Source organism: Mesocricetus auratus, unplaced genomic scaffold, assembly GCF_017639785.1.
Source record: "Mesocricetus auratus isolate SY011 unplaced genomic scaffold, BCM_Maur_2.0 Super-Scaffold_100021, whole genome shotgun sequence".
Taxonomy (NCBI): Eukaryota; Metazoa; Chordata; class Mammalia; order Rodentia; family Cricetidae; genus Mesocricetus; species Mesocricetus auratus.
Genome location: NW_024429202.1, coordinates 33,173,702 through 33,189,555, shown reverse-complemented (window position 1 = coordinate 33,189,555; position 15,854 = coordinate 33,173,702).

Genomic DNA, 15,854 nt, shown 5'->3' with positions numbered 1-15,854 from the left:
GAATAGGTGGATGCTAGGTAGCCATGGAGTGTCTGCAGAGGGTCTCCAGAATTTCCATTTCACCAGATGCCAGGGTTTGATGGGAATCAGGTTAAGCCACTTTATCCAAATTAGCAGATCAGTTAATTTCATTTTAAAAAGATATATATATATATATATGTACACATATATATACATAAATACACACATATATGGATATATACATATATAAAATAAAGGATATATGTACACACATATATAAAATGAAGGAGCATAAAGAAGACAACTGATAAGGAATGTAACTTAAAACTGCAACTATATTTCCTTTTCAGTTGCATTATTTATATTTTGGGCCAACATGTATCAATTGGCAGTTTTAAAATAAGTAGTGTGCTTCCTATACCATGAACTGGAATGATTAGGGTACCTATACACAATATTGGTATTTCAGGTAGAATGGAAGTTTTATTCAGTGTTGTGATGTTATATCATTATTTCAAAAAGTCATGAAGTTGAATAATATAGTTTTGGTCACAAATCCCTGGATAGTCATGCTGGTGTGTAAATATGCTCATTCATACATTTTTAAATGTTACCTTCTTAACAGGCAGCTATAACAAAATAGAGAAGATTCATATTTTACTATCATATTACATTTCCCTTTGACAGCTTCAGCATGACCCATCACTTGCTTAATGTTTTAAAGGTTTGAAATTATCAGTGACTAAAATGTGAGTATCAGGAGGGATACAGAAAAGGGAAGGATAGTTCCAATTGTCCCAGTTTTGTTTTATATGCTATTTACAATGTACTCATGTGTACTCTGTAGTATTAACCATGAATGAGAAGGGTGGCCTGGTGTGGACACTTGATCTCCCTAGATAACTGCTAATGGTCAGTTAACCTAACATTCCCAGGTTGAGTCAGCTTGGTGGAAGATGATTTAGTAACTGCCCAGCAGCTGGCTATTTTAACTCAGCTGTCACTCTCTACATAGGTGTGTGATTGGATTCAATGGTAGGTAAGATACCTGTGCCAGGTGAGAGAGCTTGGGTTAGGAACTAGACCTCATTCTGGCAATCATGTGGAGAGCCAGTGGCTGCACTGGATGTTTTCTTATCACAGCAAAGCAAGAATTGACTACTATAGAGCTTTATTAATATTTTAATTCCTTATTATTTAAAATTGTATTATTTTTAATTTATTTATCTGAATGTTTGCCTGAATATGTGTTTGTGTACCATTGGGTGCAGTGCCCAAGGAGGCCAGAAGGTGGCATTAGATCCAGTGCAACTAGAGTCATATATAATTGTGAGTCACCACATAGGCACTAGGAATTGCACTTGATCTTCTGTAAGGGGAGCAAGTGCTCTTAACTGGTGAGCCATGTCTTCAACCCCCCTTTAACATCCTTAAACTATACTAAAACATGGCATTCTTTGAAGAACAAAACTGGCTTGCTTATATAACTCCACCACTCCTAGTTTGACAGAACCTTATTCTGCTGTTTATCCTAGCCATTCATTATAAGGTGGTCTATGTTTGTCTCTTTGAGATCTGTCTGAATGTCAATGCTAGTGGGAGACCACCACTCAGGAGAAGAAAGCAAACACAAGGAAGTGAAAAGCAAGTTAAAGAGGTTAAGATCTGCATATAAATGACTACTTAGAAAATGCAAATTTCCTATTTAAAAATGAATTAACCATTAAGTAATTTACCACGAAGGACACTTGTTTGAATGGAAAAATCTTCCATTCATTCACAGGACAAGATCTTCAGTGATAAGAATGGACATCGTTCCTACATCATACTGATGACCAAAGTCACTCTGGCATAGTAAATGTCTGCAGTCTGTAAGCAGGTACAAACAACACAACACTGTAAAAATGGAGTGATTTTCCTGAGGCTCAGCAGTGCTTAACATTCTGCCGAAGCTATAATGTCTTGCATTGGTTTGGAATTAGATGCTGTGCTGAGTTCCCTTTCCACAGCGTAGGAAAGAAAGAGATACAGCCTTCTTGTGGCAGCTTTGCTAAGGACACAGTCCTTAGTAAGGGGAATTGTGAGCTGCGATCACTTGATTGGTTGGGAGCTTGTATTAATCAGGAAGTTTATGAATGGTTTGTTTAGTTTTGTTTTCTAGCCCTTGAGCCATTTCATTCATGAATATGTTTTTAATTCCAGAAAAATCAAGTTTTTCACTCTTAAGCGCTGAGGTATCACAGAGATCAGAAGGGCTATGCTTCTTTGCCTCCCCCCCAACAGACCTACCCTACTTTTGTAAACTGATGTATGCTCCTGTAGCTGAGCACTAAAGAAAATGACAGCACCGCCAGCTATTTTCTTTCTGATTCAGACGCTTATGCGTTGGGATCTACGAGCCTAAAACCCTTTCATCGCCACGGAAAAGCCTTTTTCCTACAATGTAGTATTTATACCCAGCATGTTGTTTACAATTTAGAAAATCCCTTGGAATCATTTCATACATTTCAAAGAAAAAAACCAAACCTTATGCTGTCTTTTTTTTCTTTCAATTTTTTCCCAGAAGAAAAAAAGAGAAAATACTAATAAAGGAAGGGAGGGAGGGAAGAGGAAAAGAAGAAAACTAAAGAATATTGGGCTTTAAATGTTACATAGGAATATGTGTATGAAAAAATGGGGGTGTGTGAAATACAAACACAAAGACAAAAATTGATTCTGGGAAGGATAATGAATCCAGGCAAGCGGCTAAGCCAAGCAGGCTCCTCTGCATGCGCGAGACTCTTGCCAGTGAATTCTGTAAGAGCCTCTACAAGAATGAAGATTTTAAATGCCCACCAGGAACCAGATACAAGGAAATCACTTTTTTTTCAATGTCAAAAGGGAGAGAGAGAGAGAGAAATTGCGTGTTTAATGCACACTGATTCTCTATACAGTGCCAACTGTGTTTAAATGCTCCTCTCAAATCAAAACCAGGCCTGCTTGGACTCTGCAGATCAAACAAAGCTGTTTGAAGATAACTACATTCTAATCCATGCCTAGTCACCTCAGAGGTGATTGGGAAAGTGAATATAGTGGTCTACAGAGAAATCTTTCCCAACATATCAGGTCCCAGAAGATCACAGACTAGACAATTCTCACTAAAAAGAAGGGGACATGGATTCAATGCTTGAGCTACGTGGCCGATTTTTCTGACATGTGAGTTCTCTCTCCTTTTCTGCTCCTCCCTTAAACCTAAGAACAGAAAGCTATCCTGACTCTTAGATGCTGTTGCATTTCTGTCATGGGCACTTTGCATTGAACTGTACCAGTCACATTTATAATTAACGAGGTTATGAGTTTCCTTTCTTGGTTCCTCTTTGATTCTTGGTGGTATTTGACAACATAGGATTGGCAAACCATTTTCCTTTCAGCATGCACCCCTCTCCCTTGATTAGCACATTTTTGCCAATAAAACAAGCAGAAATTAGTTGTTAATAGTCGGTGTCTTTCTGCTCCATCAGCAAGCGATCGTGAAGCCGGGAACGTCGTATCAACAGAGCTCGATAGTGCAGGTTGCCACGTATTAACTTTAGGGCAGATATAGCTCTAGAATAATGTTTTGAAAAGCAGCCCCTGTAAATATAAGGTGGTGTGGCACCATATGGAGACTGGCTTTCTGACATATGGCTTGAATTAACAAGTTTAAAACTGTTAGGATCAGTTTTTCTTTCACCGAAGGCAAAACCCACAGGATTCGGCAGAGAAATATGCTCATCACTGATACAAAGGCCCACAGAATGTGGGGCCTCTTGGGCTAGGATCTTTTTGTTGGCAGTAAGCACAAGTTATCAATAGTGAGACTTGTCCTAACACGACAAGGAATCGGAAAGCTGCCAGTGCTGGAAGTCTCACTTCAAGGAGTATCTGCGTGGACCCACACCACACTCTCTAGCAAAGGGCACGGGCTTTTTGAAAATGGTTGTTGAATTATGATTATTACATCCTCAACATAAATTGTTGTTACCAGACTGCCATAAAAGGCATTCGAAAAGACAAACTTGAGTGACAGATGGTAACGGCTGGGGGCTCCGTGTCTTCTGATCTTTCCTAATTGAACCTTTGCAGGGTGAAATGAGCAGGAAGCGTTCAAAGATCCAGGGGTCTGTATTACACAAATATTGTTGCATTTCATCAAAACCGTCTTTGAAGTGTGACCCTTGTGGACCACCTGTAGCTTTGAAATTTAAAGTCCCGTAAAGGCTTTGCTGGTACTGAAGAGGGGCGCTTGCAGCTACAATATGATTCTGAACATAAAGGAAGACAAAGCAAGGAGGGGATGATGGCAGCTTTCAGATTCTTGGTTCTTTTTATTGCTCTTTTTGTTTTGTTTTGTTTTGTTTTGTTTTTCAACAATCAGAGCTCTCCAAAGTAGCAAAGACAAGCATCTGTATCCAAACACTTACAGGGCTCTTTTGTATCACCAAAAGCCTGCTTGTTTGGATTTCAGCATCTTAACTACAATTATCCCTGGTTGGACATAGCCCTTCACAGTGAAGCTGGGCCTTGCCCAGCTGGTCTGATTTCACATTCCCTCTCTGTACATTGCCTTGCGATGATGGCTATAGATTATATAGTATACAGAATATAACATAGAATATCTTACTCTTAGGAGTCTGGCAATACAGTTTCTGTTCAGAAATTGATCTTGGTGGCATCCAATCAATGCCTGTGTGGTCAGAAAGAGAAACGTCTTCCAAGGAATGCCTTCCTACTCACTGTTGGAAATGACACTGCAGTACACATAATGACAAATTGCTCTGTACACAGATTCATTGCCACAGTGCAATCCATAGACAAGACTAAGAGGGTCTTCCTCCCATTATATAGGTGAAAAAGCAAAAGAGAAAAAATAAAGTTTCAAAACTCAAATAATTAAATGATTTGCCTAAAATATTGTAGCCAGTTATAGTCAAAAAAAGAGAATTCTGAACTTGAGTCCAAGCTCAGATTCGGTATCCCATCTGTGCCATGTTCCGTCATAGATATGGGCCTCTCCAGCCACCTTCTTGCTGCACAGTCTTCACCTGAAGTAGGAGGGGTATGCATTGCAAGAACAGAGGACACACATCTTTGGACCATTGGCAATATTTTATTCTGCTAGGCTGTGTGGGATGAAGCAACAAAGGGAGACTTTGGAGGGATGTGGAAGCCACAGGGCCTTGAGCGTCCATGAAAACTTTGGAGTCCTGAGGTCTCTATCAACCAAGGCATGAACTGTATTTAAAAGGTATCAGAGCTGGGTGGTGGTGGCGCATGCCTTTAATCCCAGCACTCGAGAGGCAGAGGCAGGCAGATCTCTGTGAGTTCGAGGCCGGGCTGGACCGATAGACTCCAAAACAATACAGAGAAACCCTGTCTTGTAAAAAAACCAAAAAAAAAAAAAAAAAAAAAGGGATCAGGTCTCCTGCCATAGCACACAACTTAGCAAGTATTAAAACTAATACTGCTACAATGCTGATTGTCTCTTAATTCAGGTTAGGTAACAACCCCACGTGATCCTCAACATAACAACACAGTGTTCTTTCTTAAGTAGCAGAGACGCATGGAGCCTTCCCTGATGGCTAATGATTGTTACTTTTCCTAAGCATTTGTTCCATCCTTGAGTAGCTCTCTGTAACCTAACTTGCCATATTCTGTTTAATTTGTAAACTTAAAAGATCCAGAAGAGAAGCACAGGACAGAGCAATCACAGAGTCCATCTGGTTCCTTCTGGCTGTAGAATCAGTGAGCACGTAGAAGCTCAGGAAGGTTCATGATCTGAAAAAGGTCACCCAAGCACAGAAGCCAGCACCCAGGCTTCCTATCTCCACCTACTATGCCTGGGCTTTGCAGTCAAACTGTAGTGTAAGAGTTTTCTACTAAAAAGAACAGCATGTTTGGGGCATCTTAATTTGTGGTTCCCTCCCTTTCCATGTTTTATTCTTCAGAGGACAGTAACCACCTGATTTTCTGTGTACTATTTAATATTCGTCTTTTCTTGCCCTGGAGAGGGGGAATGAGGCATACTAGCAAATGCTTAACAACCAGTTCTCTGAATGTGAGAGCAAACTGTGTGACCGCATTCGCTATTGCTATGCTATAAATTTTACACTATGGAAGCAGAGGCACACAGAAGTTTGTAAGACTCGAAGGAACAGGGAGTTTTCTGTGAGACTGTGTCTCCTAGCAATGTCAGAAGCCACAGTGATGAAGTGTCATCAGCATGACTCCCTAAACTCGAGCTGAGCAAGGACAGCAGCAATAGGCAAGCCACAGTGGATGGGAGGAAGCTCAGGTGACAGCAACCTTGCACAAAGAACTATGGGCAACAAAGGAAGGCTGAGGGTGGGAGAAACAGTCTTCTCCATGGAAGAGCCCACCCACTGGCTACTCAAAACCAAATGGTTATCCTTGAAAAGATAGACATACATGTCATATTATCCAGATCAAGCTGGTTGTACATACAGATTTAGGAATATTTATTCCACGTGTGTATGTGTACACATATTTGTATGTAATAACAATTACTGAAAACCGAAGCCTTGAATTTGAAAATCAGAGAAGAAAGGTATGGGGTAGAGTTTAAGGGGAGGAAAAAGAAGAGAGAAATGATGAAGTTATTTCAAGAGAAGATAAAACAAATAATTGAAAATACATCATTGACATGACTGGACAGTAAGTAAAGACTAGATGTACCTACCTACCACAGATTCAAGAGGTTTCTATTACACTAAGGAGACCAACCCTCCAACCTGTTGTACAAATACTCTAGTGTATCCCTCCCTCAAAGAAAGTGTTTTACCTTCAGGTTTGGATTTTGTTTTTGAGACACACCATCTCACATTGTATCCTAGAATCCACTATATGGCCAAGTCTGTTCTTATACTTTGCAATTCCCCTAATTCAGTCTCCAACTTCTGGGATTATAAATGTTAGCCACTCTGCACCTGACCCCAAATGTTGTACTTGTAAGGAGGGGTAGGGTTTCAAGAGGCAGAATGTCCTTAGGTCATTAAGAAGTGTCCTTGGCTGGAAGTATAGTGTACCAGTCTTTTGCCTTGTCCTACTTTTTGATATTATTATTTATTTTATGTGTATGGGGGTCTTTTCCTGCATACATGCTTGTGCATCACATGCTGGTATGGTACCCGCAGAGGTGATGTGAAGGCATCAGATATCCTGGAACTGGAATTACGGACAGTTGTAAGCCACCATTAGAGTGCTGGGGATTGAACCTGGATCCTCTGGAAGAATGCCCAGTGCTCTTAAGCACTGAGACATCTGTCCAGCCCTTCTTGCCTTGCCTTTCTTTGGCTTCCTGAAATAAATAAGCAGTTTTCCTTGTGATACATCCCTGCTATGCTGTGTTGTTTTACCACAGGCCTGAAACAAAGAAGGCAATCAGCCACAGACTAGAACCTCCAAAACAAGGAGCCAAATTGAATCTTTCTTCTTTATAAGTGAATTTCCACAGTTGTGTTATTATAGTAAAAGAGAAATCTAGAGCAGGGTATCACACACATTGGCTGGAACTCCGTTGGTCCCATTTCCTCCTAATGTGCCAGACCTCAGCATCTCATTTTGATGGAGAATATTTGTTTCCTTGGTAGGCCTCTCTCTGGTTGAGGAACATTGGCCGAATTTTTTTACAACTTCAACTGGAAGTGGAAGTAAGGATAAAGGATTTCTCGGGTGAAAATGTAAATGTATGTTGAAAACAATACATTACCATAGTGAGACTGGGGTTTGGGAACACTGTGAGAACAGTGTGTCACTTTTATTTTTATTATTTTACAATTAGAATGGCATCATCCATCCTATCCCTTCAGATGCAGTACATAGCCCTTGGTAAGCATGCCCTCAGCATCTCTGTGTGTGTCCTTCCCCCAGATAATGCTCAAAGACACTTTGTAAGCTCTGACCAAGGAGTCAAGGGTTTGGAGGATCAGTCAGGGTCTCCACAGCTGGTCAGGGGAACTCATTGTCATTAGGGCTTCAGGCTTTAATAATGAGGAAAGGAAACCCCAGCTCTGCTCTGGCAATTAGTATAGATGGAGCATAAGCCAAAACCATTTTTGAAAACATTTTCACCTGCAAAATATTCTGTAGAAAACATGACTATTGTGAAGAACACGTTCCATCATTTGATGAATTTCAACTCAAAATCGTCAGGAACGCATGAGGGAAGAAAAAAGGAGCAGGAAATGAAACAATATAATTGTGCCTTCTCATGTGCAGAAGTGAAAGGTATTGTCCAGTGTTCAAATGTTATTTTTTTTACCAAAAGCAAAACAAAACAAAACATGAATTTTGGTAGTTTGGCTACAGAGTCCCTGAAAAACAAGACAAAACAAAAAACGGCCAAAGAGCTGAGAGAACCGTTACTCCACACAGAAATATACACACTCTACACATGTGTTCTTTAAGAAGCAATTAAGAAAGATTAGTCGTCAGGGAGCATTCTATAGCGTGATGTGTAACTCCAGTGAAATTTCACAGGAATAGTGCAACTCAATGAGACATTTAGCGAAAGGAATCTGAAAGCTGGTGCAGACGAAACAGAAACTGCCAACTGGAAATTCTATACATTTGGGGATTTCAGAGAACATATACCTTTCAGAAACTCCTATGTTTGGAAATGTTATTTGAGGTGATCCTTCCAGTTTCAAACGGAAGAGGATTCTAACCATGGAAAAGCCTTAGGAAATACAAATCATTCAGGGAATGGCTTTCTGCTGCGGTACAACCAGTACTTGAATGAACAAACCCTTTGGATAGAAGGTTCCTGGGCAGAGATCTATGTCGCCCACCATCTTCTACACAATACACTCAGGGTTTGCTCACTAAACGCAACCTTAGTAGCACCAGGGCAAATGGTATGAGTGGACTCAATGAGCAAGATGAAAATTTAGTATAGTGATTCATTGTTGCAGGGACAAAGGTAAGTTCTTTGGGGTTATTTAGAAGAAACGTGCATTGTTCTAGCGTTTCCTGACTCCTTCACTCTTAGAGTACGGTTGACTTAAAACACAAGATCATTCCAGTGTGGTGTGGATCTCCAGACCAGTCCTATATCTAATCTGTGTTCTAAAGAAAATGTGACTTTAGTATTTTCTCTTTCCAAACAAATATTTTGGGCAAATTCCAAGCATTCTTCAGCTGGTAAGTGAATAAAATGATGGAAATAAAGATGGAGGGAAAACATATTTCCATTGTCTTTACACAAAGGGTGGTGATAGGCAGAGTCTGGTGCTCCACTTTCAACACATACGTGGTTACAGCATAGATAATGCTCCAGTCAGTTGCCTTACCCGAGCCAGACCATTCCCTACAGACATGCCCTGCTTTAGGGAGTTTCCTCCTCACATCTCTTCAATCCCACCACAGGCACATTAACAGACTGTCTAAGGCAAGAAGCAGCCCAACTATGAATAACCAGTCAGCAGGACACAATAATTCTCACTTCTAAAAATTGATTTGTTCAGCATGCTCAATGGTATTTTTAAAGTAGCAAAATGACTTTATGGTTGGATTTTAAGGTATAGATTACCTGGCACCTGAGTACCTGAACAAAAACCCTAAGGTGTTCATTAGAAGGACACAGAGGCCACATTTCCTGCTAAGAATTCTCTCTCTCTCTCTCTCTCTCTCTCTCTCTCTCTCTCTCTCTCTCTCTCTCTCTCTCTCTCTCTCTCTCTCTCCCTCTTTCTCTCTGTCTCTCTCTGTCTCTGTCTTTCTCTCTCTCTTTCTCTCACTCTCTCCCATCTCTAGGAAGATGGAACACACACAAAAAACCCCCACAAATATATATATATATAAATTATCTATCTACATATATTTGTTAAATGTAATGCATTAAATAAGGGAGACACTTGGCATAGTAGTAAATCCAGCCACCTGTTTGGTGAGTCATGGATTGTCAGAAAAAGAGATGGCCCAGAGGCGGTTTATCCATTTACTTACTCCACTCTTCCTGCCTGATAAATTTTTGTCATTCTTGAAAGGTTTAACTAAAGAAGTTTCAAACCAAAAATATGAAGTCTAGCTCTAAAATGGTCATATTTTACCTAAAAATAAATAAGCTTTGAAACTCAGGAGAAGTGATCTGCCCTGATCTCCATCTCTCTTGCTCTCCTGCTCTCTCTCTCCCCTCCTTCCACCTCTCTCCCTTCTTCTCCTCCTCTCTCCCTCCTCTTCCTTGCTGTCTCTCTCCTCCTCCCCAGCTCCCTCTGTCTGTCTCAGGCAAACAGCTATATTAATAGTCAGCTCATAACCACATCGTTTTGCTAACAGTCACACAGCTATATTTAAATGCAGGGCACTGCTGCCACGAATGCTACAGTATCTTTATAATCTTGTGTTTAAAAACTTGCATTTGCAGCATCTTTGATCGCAGATAGGCGATCATGACCAGACAGAGAATGTTGCCATCCTACCCCCATCCCTAACCCTCTAGGGAGAGTATGGGTAGTACCAGTCCTATCCTTGTCCTTGGGGGAAACTGAAATATAGCCCTAAACCTGAGTTCCCAACTTAGCTTTTTAGCTCACAGGTGAGTTGATTCCAAGAATGTTGTTCTTTTAAGCTAGATACTTAAAATGCACAAGAGTTTGTGTGATAGGGTCAAGACTGGCTGACCCAGGAAGACACAGCCACTCTCTGTCTTTCAGTGTCCACAGAGACTTCCTCCCTGCCCCCAAACACACATTCATTCACTGGGAGCTAATTATGCAAATATATACTAACTAGGCTTAGTTCACTCCTTAGACTTCCTTCCCACTCCCTGCATGCTAGCATGGGTGCTGACAGTGTTTTGGAAGAGTTACTAAATAGCTGGAAGGCTTTCTGAATATATCTATCCTGGCCTGTCAAAGCTAGAACAGCAACGGTCCATCTGGGCCTGGAAGACAATTTCCATGGTGTAAAACACTCTTTCAATTCTTTCCTCCCATAGACAACCAGCTGGTACTATGGCAAGACAGCCAAATCCACTGTGCCTAGACCTTCGCTGCAAGCTTCCCAGTGGCCTGGGATGACCCTGAACCCTGTCTCCAGAGCAGTGAATGGAAGTGTCCATGAGGCCAGGGACATGGCTCTACTATAGTCACGGTCCAGAAGGGGTGACTTATTGCATGATATTCACAGCAATTGAAAAACTGCTTTGAAAAAAAAAGATGTCTTTTTTTCTTTCAACTTTCTGGCTATTAAGCCCAGGAAAGGATTTTGAGGGAAAAGAGCCTGAGTTTTTTTTTCAACCAAATGCCTCACTTTTCAAATGTCTATCTTAACCAGAAGCCCTATCTGGCACCTATGTGCTGTGTGGCTCTGTCGACCATTATAATATCCAAACAGCACTTGAATGTGGTTAGGTGGGTGGAGTGGAGGAAGCTGTTTGTTGCCTGGGGGAGTCCTGGGATTCTGTGCACCCATTCCTTCTAAAAACAGTCTGTGACTGCTTCAGTCCCAGGCTGTGTAGAGGCAGTCACATGCCACATCCTGGTGCCTTAGTGGCTGACAGGACTACCTGTCCTATTGCGCTTTTGCAAGATTGTATTCTTTAAGAACATCATGGGCATTTAGTTTGTACACTCAGTGATGTTGGTTCAATAATAAAACCACCCAACAGTGCATTTCTTGGACATATTCACACCACTAAGTGGCCCTGTGACTGTATTTATAAGCCACGGGAATGTGGAAGCCCAATCCTTCAGTAAGAGTCTTCATTGAACATCATTGACCATTTTTTATTTTCTAGGTCAGCTGAAAAGTGACACCTTCTCCAAACCTTGTGGGGAGGGTGATTTTGACTCAATATTTGTCAAGAAGTTGCAAACAACACAACAATCAGCTAAAAGTGGAAAGCATCGGGGTTCCATACTTGCTGCCATCCTTGACTCTGAGGTCATGGCCTGGGAAAGTAGATAAGGATAAGCTGGAGCCTGGAAACAAGCAGAGCTGAGCACTGTATCCTTCATGGATCAAATCAGTCAGGAAGAACAAAAGCAAATACAAATGAATAAAGAATCAGTCTGTTCAGGTAAGAGTTTTCTCTTTAAATGCTACAGCCTCTGTTTTTTATCAGGGCCACACAGAGGGTATATCAAAAGATTTCAGCTATTGTATGACTTGGCAAGATCTCATCTATATTGCTCTCAGTGTCTAGGAAGCCTCTTGCTGAGGTTCCTGGAGCAGGTGTCTAAGGAGGTAGATAGGATCTTTGTCTCAATGGCATCTGGTTTGGCAACCCTCTCTTAGTCATACTAAGATTTGAAGAAAGCAATGCCAAAATAATACACACTTGTTTCATCATAAACTTGGTAAAACTGAATAGAGCTTTGTCCTTTTCCAGTGTGACTAATATATTTCTATCACAACTGACAAATAGGGCAAATTCAGTGTGTCCAATGAGAACCTAACTCATTCACTGCCACAGAGGGTGAGAACAATAGCTAAGTTTGCCCCTACGCTCTGGCTATATTTCAAACCCAGAATGATGTGGCAGAGTTTGACAGTCTCCATGGATTATCCCCAATCCTTCTGACTTTAGTGATGAGACCAGGGATAAAGTGTTGGGATTGGTTGACTCAACTTAGTGATGCCAATGTCTCAAAACTGTGGCATCCGTACTTGGTAATAGCAGTCAACTCTGCTCAGTTACTCAGCCTAGAACATTTCTCATTTATGGGAAGTGATTTTATCAGCACAAGGGTAGCTCTGATGTCCATAAACAACATATATCAGAGTTCAGGCTGCTTTAATATTGACTGACAAATTAACCACACCACATAACTGCTTGGGTTTGCAGCATCCTGGTACATTGTTAAAAATTAAAATTACGTTGTATTACTGCTCTACACAATGTAGCAATGTTGAAGCTATTGAAAGATCTATAATGTCAAGTAATACTGAGAATAATTGACAATTGATTCTCATATACTAGCAGAGGAAATGTAATTGGTGTTAAAACCTTTGTAACTCAACTGGGACAATGTACAGAAATCAAAAACATCCATAACTCTGACCCAGGAATTCCATTCTTGGGCATTTCAACTCTATTCACAACAGCAGAACACATAAAAAATTAAAAAAATAAGTCCAAGTCCATGACCATCAAAATCGATGAATGAATTAGGAAACATTCATACAATGACCAATAGTCTTCCAGGACTAAGGGCTTTGGGGGCACATTCAACTTTTTGTATTAAAACAGAGTTCTTTAGTCTTCTGATGCTAAAGACATTTGAAGCTGCCACCTCATCCTAACAAGTAAGAAGCAAAATAAATTGTTTCTTTCCAGAAACTTTATTTTGGTGAGTAAGAAAAATGAGAAAATGGAACAAAGCATTCTCTCCAAATTAGAGAGATAAACAGATGGGTTTGATGAATCACTGCTTAGCAGAGTAAGGACCTCAGACTAAGACAGTTCTAGGGGCAGGAAACTAACAGATGTATTGTTGCAGGAGACTGAGAGCTAAAATTCTAAGGGACTCAGGCACAATTTTGTGTTGTACCTCCCATGATGCCACCGGGTTCTCATAATGAATATCATCTCATGGTCCCAAAAGAGAAGGGGAAATATAGTATTAGGAGAGCAGCTAAGTCAGAATCAAACATACTCATGAATAGCTCACCAGGAAAACACCTTCATTCTTCACACCTAAGACAAAACAACCACAAGACATTAACACAGGATGCATTCAGTCAAAGTGATAAGAGGAGCATCAAAGCTTATTTGATATGGAAGAACATTTGAAATTAAATCTGAAATGATTATGATGAATGTGCTGAGGAAGCTAATGAGAAATAGTAACAGTATTAAAGAACGTATCTATATTATAAAGAAAAATAAAAATTCTAGAAAAAAAGTGAAACAAAAATGTTAGTTCCAAAACACTATAAATGAACTAAACAAGCAGAGCTACCAAAAGAATCCAAGACTTTGAAGATCTCACTGAAGAAATTTCCAAGAGAGAATAAGAAAAAGGAAAGCTATGGAAGAGAGAAAAAGAAAAATATATTTTAGAAATATGGAACAACTGCGATGAGCATAACATACACATGTGTATGTAAGTATCACACACACACACACACTCAGAGAGGGAAAGAGAGATGGACACAGAGGGGAAATACGCATTGATATAGGAAGTGGTGCTTTTAATTCAAAGGACTTATATTGAAAAGTAGAAAATATAATAATGTCAAGCTTTTCTGATAAAATCTCAGACAAATAAGGGCCTTCCACTCTAACATTAATGCTTTTGTTTTTGATATTGTATTGACTAAAGTAATAAGACAAGAAAAAAGTAGAAATGTAGAGGGGAAGGAATAAAATCATCTTTATTGAGAGATGGTACATAGAATATGAAACCCTCATCAAAAATATTCTAAACTAAAAATGATTATAAGTAAAACTCCAGGTTGAAAACAATTTAAGAGTAAGCCTCTTCCCTATATACTTAAAAAATAGAACTTGAAATTAAAAATGCATATTACTACAATACTAGAAACCACTAAAAAAGGAAATGCTCAAGTATAATTCTGACTATATCATTTATGTACACACATGTGTATCATAGACATGAAGAAAATATTATATTTAGTGAAAAGTATCAGTGGAAAGATGTACCATGTTCATAGACAGAAAACTCAGTTTTACCAGTACACCACTTCTTTCCATTGACATTAGTTCAGCTCATTCCGGCCCCAAATCATCTTATGTTATCTTAAGAATATAAAGAAACAGATTCTAAAGTTGTAACAGAGGAGCAAAAGATGAAAATAGCAAATCAATACAGAGAGGAAAAGGTCAGAATACTACTGGGTTGTACCTCAAAACATACAGTAATCAGGGAAGTGTACTGTAGAAGTGACAAAAGTAAACAGATAAGTTGAGAAGAAGAGTGAGTCCAGATGCACCCACGTAAGTATAGACAACTGATCTATGAAAATGAAGACAAAGGATGTAAGAGCAAAATCAGGTGTGTCATTTGTTTTAAGAAGTACAAAAAAATCTAGACACAGATCTTAAAATGCTTTAACATTTTCAAAATTGAACATTAAAGTAAAAGTTTTTTTTAATGTCAAGATTCCAGTAGTATAAAACAGAAAATAGCCAGGTGGCTTGGATAACTTCTTATGTTAATGTTCAAAGGTATTGATACAAAGCTAGACTTCATTAAGTTTAGAAAAATGTCATTAAGTAAAAGATAGGAAAAGCGCCATGAGGATAACAGTAGAAGTGATAGACAGGAGAACATATTTGGAAAAGACACATTTGATAAAATACTCTAACCCCAAAATATATACATATGTGTAACAGTGGGAATACAGAGAATCTGGTTATAGCAAACATTTCCTCAAATGTTGTGCAGAAATGAAATCAGCATAATCAGTGGTCACAGAGGACCTGAGACATACAGTGTCTACTGGACAGAGAAACCAATGCACTCATGAGCTTGTCATATCACTCATCACCTCCACGAGACCTCTGCAATATCAATGCCATCGATTTTAACTGAGGAGCTCTGGACAGTCGATTGCTCTAGGGAAGTGAGTGTCTGTTTTCTTGGAGAGTATGGCTACTGGTGGGATGAACACAGTGGACAGCTGTACACCCCAAAGTATATAGGCAGCACAAATTGTGTTTGATGAGTTACTGAAAGAAAATGGGAGAAAAAAGAGCTGTGATTGGGTCTCAGAGGATTTAAGGGGAGAATTGAGGGTGGGTAAATATGATCAAAATATTGTATTAAATTCTCAAAGAATTAATAAATGCAAATGAAAAATTGTTGTGAGTATTGTCATCCGGGAAATTCAAATTGAAACAATGAGCTAATATTAAATGCCTAATTAAATGCTAATGCAAGGCCAAACCC